The 8876-nt window shown below is 35.5% G+C and overlaps 1 protein-coding gene across 1 annotated transcript in view; it reads left to right on the top strand.

Annotated features, from left to right (window-relative positions):
• Positions 1 to 5868: 5868 nt before the first annotated feature.
• Positions 5869 to 8876, top strand: part of LOC150078733 (uncharacterized) — a 69150-nt gene continuing 66142 nt past the window's right edge. The window contains exon 1 of the mRNA XM_090382304.1: positions 5869 to 6121. The gene's annotated coding sequence lies outside the window, so the exon portion shown is untranslated. The remainder of the gene's footprint in view (positions 6122 to 8876) is intronic.

Raw genomic sequence — 8876 nt, 5'->3', positions numbered from 1 at the left:
ATAGGCAGAATGTACTCCAACGACTTCCTTCTCAGGACTACGTCACAGGACATTAGAACTCCAAAGGATCTGTCCATCACTGCCATGGATTCATCGCTCCAGTGTTCAAACCTTTAGTCATAATTTTTTTTGTTTTCTTTTATTCTTCTCATCCTTGTTTATTATGTAAACCCCTGCCTTGTAGCCGTTAAGGGTGGTGTGTACAGCAGTTTGCCTTCTGTATACAATAAAGAGTTCTTCTTCTAATTTTTATTCCTATATTTATTATTTTGTTTTCTTTGATTATTTCTAACTTTAGTTGTGTATTTAAAATCATTAATTTAATTTTTATTTTTAATTTAAATAGCATTGAAAGCACAGTTTTATTTTATTTTGCAGAAGATTATAAACGACGCCACTCTGTCTACACACCAAAACGGAAAATTACACAAATTCAAACTGCCAGTAGGTGGAGCTTCAGACTTCGTGTTTAGAGCTGTATGTTCAACAAATGTAAGGATTTCTAATTTTAACCCCGACAAAGCGAGCACGTGAGTCTTATTTCGTGGGCAGCAAAACCTTCCTCCGTGCCACGCGACATCAAGGTTAATCGTGCGCGTGACATCGTTGCTGTTTTAATTATATCGACAGTTTTTTTGTCCATTTGTTTCTCTTCTCTGAATTGGTTCAAAGGAATTCCCTAAAAGTGTGTGGTGGCGCTGTAAACAACGTCTGTCAACGTCTGTAGCTACTACCAACCATTGGTTTTTATAAAGAGGTGTTCATTTTTTATTCATTTTTAAAGTGAATTAAAGAATGCTTTTGGAAATTCTTTTTTTATGTTAGTGAGGGTAACGAACTAGGATACGTACCTTAACTGACAGTAATCCGATTAACTAGACATCAGTGAAAAGTGGTGGAAATGTTTGAGATATTTTAAAAATTAATTTGAGATATTGAAGTGATTTAAATATTTTTCGAGATTTGAGGTAGGTATCAAAATTAGGCTTAAAATTATTACTTGTATTTGAAAGCTTTAGTGTTATTGAGTTGTTATATTTAAATTTATTATTCACTGAATAATTTTTAGTATGGATACAATTTATTCTGATACAATTACCGTTAATTACTTGGCAGCGCGAAGTGCATGATGGGAGCAGAATGTCACCTCATGTCAAACGATTGTATTAGATCAAAAAATGTAAAAAAATTTATATTATTTTAAAGATAAATAAACAAATGCAGTTCATAAATATGTAAATAAATGTAAATGTCAATAAATAAATATAAATGTCAATAAATAAATATTTAAAAAAATAAATGTAAATGTTCATAAATATAAATGTCAATAAATCAAGAAATATAATTCATATAAATATAAATTTATTTCGATCTTGAAACAAGGTTAAAATTGGTTCCATTATTCATGATGGTAAAAGAATTGATATAAATATATATTATCATCATCATCCTGGTCAGTTCCTCTGATGAGTTGTCTCCCCTGTGCTGTTTGTTTTAGTTCCTCAAAATTTCGAAGTCCTGCTTCTTCCAGCAACATCCCGATGAAGGTATTTTTTGGTCTTCCCCAGGGCGTTTTTCCTCCCCAGTCCCCTCCATGGCGTCCAGAAGCAAACCACCATGTCGGATCGCGTGGCCCACCAATTTGAGGTTCATTGGTTCCCACACTACTGAGATCTTTGGACTCATTCAAAAAAGTTCGTGGACCCCCTATATATATAATATATATGCATATGTTTCTCTCTGTGTGTGTGAACAGTGGGTTTTCTGGAAATAAATTTCAAAGTTTAATATTTAAAACACCTCAACTTTATTCTTATTTTTACATAAATATATAATAATAACTTTATTTTTCATCAATTTGCTATACGTAGAACGAATAATTTGACCAGTTCCAGAGGGTCGCTTCGCGAACCCCTTGGAACTGCAGACCCTCGGGGGCCGGAGACCCCACTTTGAGAACTGTTGGTCTAGTTGATCTTATTCTACCTAGAATTTTCCTTTGTTATTGGCCACGTCTTAATACTTCCACATTGGACACTTTTTCAGTCCATTTAATTTTTTCCATCCTGCGCCAGCACTACAACTCGAAGGCTTCAAGTCTTTTTCTATTCTTACTCCATCGATCTCAATTCGGATTTCAATATATATAATAATAATAAAATATAATAATATTTTCTTAATAAATATAATTATAAATATAAATAAATCATAAAATGGTTATTTTATGATAATGATTATTTTATGATTCATAAATAAATGTAAATAAATATAATTAATATAAATAAAAATTTACTCGATCTTGAAACAAGGTTAAAATTGGTTCCATTATTCACGATGATGAAAGAATTGATAGACTTCTTTGAATTTCTTCTTTTGTATATATATAAAATTTTTACTTTTATTTTAAATATTTTTAGATTACTTCGGTACTTTCTTTTTTTCTGATAATTATAAACGAATTTTAATATAGCCACGTAACCTCTAACTCAGACATCTAACGGAATACCCAACAAATTTTCCATTATCGAGAAATCAATTCATGGCGTACAAAAGTGAACAGCAGACTCAACCTGATTTAATTTGCATACAGATTCAAGAGCATCAGTTTCTTGTAACCCAAATGGTGTTGTTTAAAAGAAACAGTGGAGAAAGAAGAGTGGGGAAGTGCCAAATGCACGTGTCGTCAATAATGCATCTCACCACTTGAAGCGAAACCCTTCCTCACACGATGTTTGTTTACTCGACACTCTCCAGAGATCAAGTGAGAGGGGAAGTTACCCCGGGAGACTCGAGAAATATCAGTATAACAAAACAGTAACTCCTTAAGTATTTATAAAGTAAGAACAGTATGAACTTTGAAAGCATGCTACACAGCTGGGAAACTGAAGACTGAAGAGAAAGAAATTTGGAGAATTAATTGAAAAGTCTGGCGATAATTTACCACTTGAATGAAACCCATTTTTGTGATCGCAATGGCAAAATATCTGCTCCATTTTTCTTTTATAAATAGCCATAAATGACGTTAGGATAATGGCTGCTTGAATTTCGAATTGAACAGACCTCTGGGGAGTAATTCTGCTTTCCATAATCAATTTATTTATTTATTTTTAATATATCTGATGTCTCCAGAGGACGAAAAGAATGGTCGAATTCTAGTAATGTTTGTGTTCAAATGGGAGCTTAATTATCAGAAACGAAATAAAACGGCATGTTTTATTTCAGAAGAAAAAAAATTCAGAAACAGCCTACAAGCTTGTGTTTAAGATAAAGTAGACACCTGATGATATTTTGGGCATATTTACGTAAAGGTAACAGATGGAGATAGAAAACTTCAAAACTCTGAGTTAGGCTTATCAGGCAGAAACAATTACTTATTTCAGATTGTATTTCAATTAGCCCTCAACTGTCAGTTAGTCTTAACAAGCAGAAAATACAATCAATTGTATAAGATTATATTTCAGTCTTCATTACTGTCAATTGTAGAAGCTCTGAATTCTTCTCAGATGGTGCCTCTCCAGAGTAAAGATTTCCATTTTTTGAAAATAATTGGATAAAAAAAATATTCAAAAATGTTTTGAAAGGTATTTTCAGTTTATTTTATTATTATTTTTACGTTGCGTTATCCATCTACGTGAAGGATAAGTTTAATTAAATCCATGCCTTCAATTTCCACCTTCTTTCCTTCAATACATTTCCCCAATATCTGAAGCAAATTAACTTACGCAAAATCTGTAGGCCCTTCATCCAAGATATTGGACATCACCGGGAAAATAAAACAGTCCAAGTTCGAATTATAGCTGAGAAGTCATAAACAGGGTTTGACATTTTGGGAAATTATGTGTTTCCACAGCTGAAGGAATACCACCAACCAAACATCATTTTTTAAAAGGATGAAGTTCCACTTCCATGAAGTCATGGTGTAGAGACGACTGAGATCGGTAGTAACATGGATCAGTTGTAAAATTTCAAATTTCTCGCCAGCCTTAGTTGCTATAGTGACCAGGGGATCCCTGGACAATGCTCATCTTGTGAAGTAAGGCATGGAAGGGCATGTGGAAGGAACGTGTTTTACCAAATTTAACAAAATTTTATTTGCCTTTCTTTTTGTTGCTGCACTGCATATAAAGGTCTGTTGTGTTAAAACGTGTTGAGTTCATTCCTTCTTTTTAATACACAGCAATTTACATTTGTTTTATTTTGTAGTTTTTACTTGGTGAAATATTTTCTGAGTAATTGATCGATTGATTGATTTTTTATCAGGAATCGCTTCCTGGAGACAGCTGTAACACTGCAAATGGGAGACATTTCTAACATTGCAGATTGTTTCAATAGTTTTTTTTTTTTTTTTTTGTTAGTTGTTGGCACATCGGCTTCTGTGGCCATATTGCACCTCCCAAAGTTTTTGCATTTTACTCTGATCCAAGCCCGAAGCGGGATTCGAACACGCGACCTTTGGGTTGCCAGGCAGGCACTTTACCCACCTGGTTAGTCCGGTCGGCGTTTCAATAGTATAAACACGAGGAGCCTAAGGGAGAACCTTTTGGGACTCCGTGTCATACAGTAAAAGGAATTGAAGCCTCTTCAGCAACAGATAAACGACTACTTTAAAGCAGATGTTCAAACATTTGTAGTAAAGAGAAATATGCACCTTAAGTAAAAAGTTTAAAGAGGCAAATATCGCAGCGAGCAGAATCAAATGCATGAGATATGTTAATGAATGTTTAATTTCATGAAGATTGGTAAGTATAAAGTGGTTAAATGCGGTGACTGTCGGCGACTATCGACTACTAAGGCCATATTGCCCCGTGTAAACTGAGTAAATTGCGTGTATTTTGTGGTCAATTCTCAGTTTTCTGGTTGAAAAACACGAGTTTCTGGGAGAAAACACCATGCGATCCTCTCCTGAGACCGGCTAACTCAGCCACGTTGTGAAAAATACCCACAAAAGTTCCTCTCGTCGTCGATGGAACTCAAACTCAGGCCTTTTCCACCTGGTGTGGGGAGGACGGCGATTTTACCAACTGTGCTACCTACGAGGACAATCTCTATGGTATGTTAGTTTATCCATTACTACAATTGATGAGTAGAGCATAGCAATCTGTACGTAGAGACATATTGTGGAGATCCTTCGCCACGTGTTGCTTAGCTACTGCACTTTAAATAAAACGCACTACTCCAATGGAGAAGTATATTGCCATTTATTTAATATGTCTATCATTCCCCATATCCAGGTTTTGCCCTTTTGGGGTTTCATCGGTGGGGTAGTAGACATCGAAGCAGTTGTGTCAAATTCATCAGAGGTGCTATGAAACGTATGGAGTATGACAGAATACCGATTTGACATCCTCAGACCCACAGGGGAACCACATTCAAGTTTACTCATTTGTAAAAAATCTTTTTCATTTAATCTCTAGAAGAGTGAAAACCGTAAGTAATTAGATTTTTAAAAATAATCGTCTTTTAAAATTATAAAGCTTTAAAATAAAGATCCAAAAAAGGATACAACTAGACTTACATGAATCCGCCTTAGAAATGCGCTGAAAGTTGTTTTCACTACCCTTTGGGCCATAATTTTCTTGCAGTGCCACGTTCAGATTCGATTTGAATCTCTGCCAGTCCTAAGTGTCGAACCGATCCCCGAGGAACCTCAGCATGTCCTGAAAGCCACGTGCCGTCTGGCATTCCCTACACTGGCAGTCGACTGGCCTCCACAGGCGGGGCTCCATTTACGACAGCGGCCAACCTTCCCGAAGAAGTCTGTCATTCACCAGCGCCTCTCCACCGCTCTCATACACGCTAGCGGAGAGACAGATGCAGCCAGCGAATCTACAGACGCGCTCCGTGTGTCGACTCTACCCTAGCCGCGTGTTTCCTCAGCGCACAAGTTAGGTCACCTCGTAGTGTCCTGCCCATCAGTTGCAAAAAGTGATCGCCAAGTACTTGGAAAACTGCCATACTTTGAAGCGAGGTCGGCAGTCGGCGTTTCTAACGTTCACCTGCCCTCAGCGATCGGGACGGACGCTTACCTGTATGTGAAGTGTTGTGTGTGTGTATCGGTAGTGTCTCAGTGAACAAAACTTTGGGTTTATTGTTAAGGATCCCACCGAAGTAACTTTTGAAAGTAAGTCTTGGAGTATTTTTAGCTTTTATAATTTGATTGATGGTTCGTTTGTTTCTGATTTGTCATGCGCACATAGCTTGACGGAGGCATTAATGTCGGGGTTTTGCTTCACGGCAACGAAACATGACGACCTAGGAAAAGAAAAAAGAATTAATTTTTTTCCGCGATTAAATAAAAGAAATGTTATTTTACGCGCAGTTATTGAAATCCAGTTTAAAAAATAGTCCACAAGCGCTTTATATGTGATATAAGTATTTTTACTTTTTTTCGAGAGATTTTCCTCCAAATAATCTATATATTTCCAGAAATACGCAACGTTTTGTAACAATTAGCTTAAATTTCTGTCGGCAGCAGCCGAACAGCTCAAACTGATTGTTAATTGTTTGTTGCAGCTCATTGTTAAACGATTGTTGAAGTTCATTGTTAAATGTTTGTTGAAGTTCATTGTTAAAGTTTGCTGAAGAGCATTGTTTAAATGTTTGTTGCAGTGCATTGTTTAAATCTTTCTCGAAGTTCATTGTTTAAGATTGTCAATTTCAAGGGTTCAAAGTTCCTGGAATTACATTCAACGTCTGAACAAGATATACTTTTAGTAGATACCTTAATTTCAAAAGCGCCACCTACCAGACCTAAAGTGAATGATATTTCCAATAAATAAGAGATGAATTGAAATCACATTCCAATGACTCTCTCGAGCAACTATCGTATATTAATACAAAAATGAAACTGCTTTCGATACTCCAAAATCTAATTGACTAAAAGAAATGTTATTTTACGTGCAGTTATTGAAATCCAATTTAAAAAATAGTCCATGAGCGCTTTATAATTAATATAAGTATTTTTAGTTTTTTTTCCAGATATTCTATATATTTCCAGAAACGCGCAACGTTTTGCAACAATTAAATTGCTACCAGCAGCAGCCGAACAGCTCAAACTGATTGTTAACTGTTTGTTGAAGTTCATTGTTAAACGATTGTTGAAGTTCATTGTTAAACGATTGTTGGAGTTCATTGTTAAAGTTTGAAGTTCATTGTTAAACGTTTACTGAAGCGCATTGTTTAAATGTTTCTTGCAGTGCATTGTTTAAACCTTTCTCGAAATTCATTGTTTAAGATTGATTGTCAATTTCAAGAGTTCAAAGTTCCTGTAATTACACTAAACATCTCAACACGATATACTTTTAGTAGTTAACTTAATTTCTAAAGTGCCACCTAACGGATACAAAGTCAACGAAATTTCCAATAACAGACGAATTGAAATCGCATTCCAATTGACTCTCATGGGCAAACTATTAATATAAAAATGAAACTGCTTTCGATACTCCGAAATCTTTTCTGTCTACACCTGACAATGTTTCTCGCTAATTATCGTCGTAACAATACGTTCTTAATGCGTTTGCCATTTAATTAATTATCTTAGATGGCAACAACTCTTAAATTAAAAAGGATAATAAAAATGTTATTCGATTTAATTAATATACTTGATAATTACCTAAGCAGATTCATTATTGATGCAATAGTTATATCGGTGCCGTTTGTAGTCATTTTTGTGTGGGGGTATGAAAAAAGGGGTGGTCATTGGATCTGAGAAGGGTGCTTATAGCCAAGCGATCTCCTCTTTTTGCCATTCGTTTAGTACAAGTCATTTGTAAAAGTCAGTTAATTAATTATACGTGCTGAGCATCTATATATAAAAATAGAGATGCGCAATGCGTGAACTGAGAATTTTCTTTCCCACGCATGCGCCATATTTGTCATTTATTCCTCCAATCGGCGCACTGCAATAAACAGAATTTTTAGTACTTAGTTATGCAGAGTATGGATAATCTGAGGTATGCAGAGTATGGATAACCAGAGATGCAGAGGTAAAATTGTTAGATTTCTAATGGAGTTTAACGAAATTATAAATAGCTGGACAAATATTTATAAAAGAACCGAAATATAAAATTTCATGAAAATCCACTAGGAATTGAGTTATCGGTCCACTGGAATTCTAGTTTTCACATGTGGACGGACATGGTGAATACAATACACACCTTATGCGAGCGCTCCTAAAAGCAACGAAAACATTATCCCTGAAGACTTGTCTGAAATCGCGATTTATGCTGTACTCAATGAAAAATGTTACAAACGTTTAGTGGGGATTACATTTCCACTTTCAGGATAAAACTGACAACCCTTCATTGGAAGGTGCAATGCACGTGATAACATATTAATAAAGAGAGAAAGAAAGAGAATGTTAGAGATAGCTACTTGAATAAACAGTGAGAAACATTAGAGGAAGGAAAATAAGAAACTGGATAGAGGATAAGGAAGAGCGATAGACAGAAAGACAATGAAATAGTGACAGATAGAAAGAGACAGAGTGAAAGAGCGATAGATAGAGACAGAGAGTGAAAGAACGATAGATAGAGACAGAGAGTGAAAGAGCTATATATAGAGAGAGCGTGGAAGAGAATGACTGAGAGAAAGACGAAAGAGAGTCAGAGTGAGAGAGGCAAAAAGAGAGAAGCAGATTGCGACAGAAAACACAATGGAAAGAAAATATGAGAGAGTGTAAAAGAGATAAAATGTGAAAGTGTGAAAAAGAAAGAGAAAAAATGACAAAGTTCGTGATTCAAACAGAAATAATAAAAGTGAAACAAGGGAACAAAACGGAGAGAAATAATGCGAAAAAAAGGCAGTGAGAGAGAGAGAGAGAGAGAGAGAGAGAGAGAGAGAGAGAGAGAGAGAGAGAATGGGCAGGGAAAAAAGAG

This window comes from Mastigoproctus giganteus, chromosome 10, assembly GCF_048544385.1.
Source record: "Mastigoproctus giganteus isolate SK-2022 chromosome 10, ASM4854438v1, whole genome shotgun sequence".
In the NCBI taxonomy this organism is placed as follows: Eukaryota; Metazoa; Arthropoda; class Arachnida; order Uropygi; family Thelyphonidae; genus Mastigoproctus; species Mastigoproctus giganteus.
The sequence above is the reverse complement of the archived record's forward strand: the minus strand, read 5'-3'. Positions and strand labels throughout refer to the sequence as shown.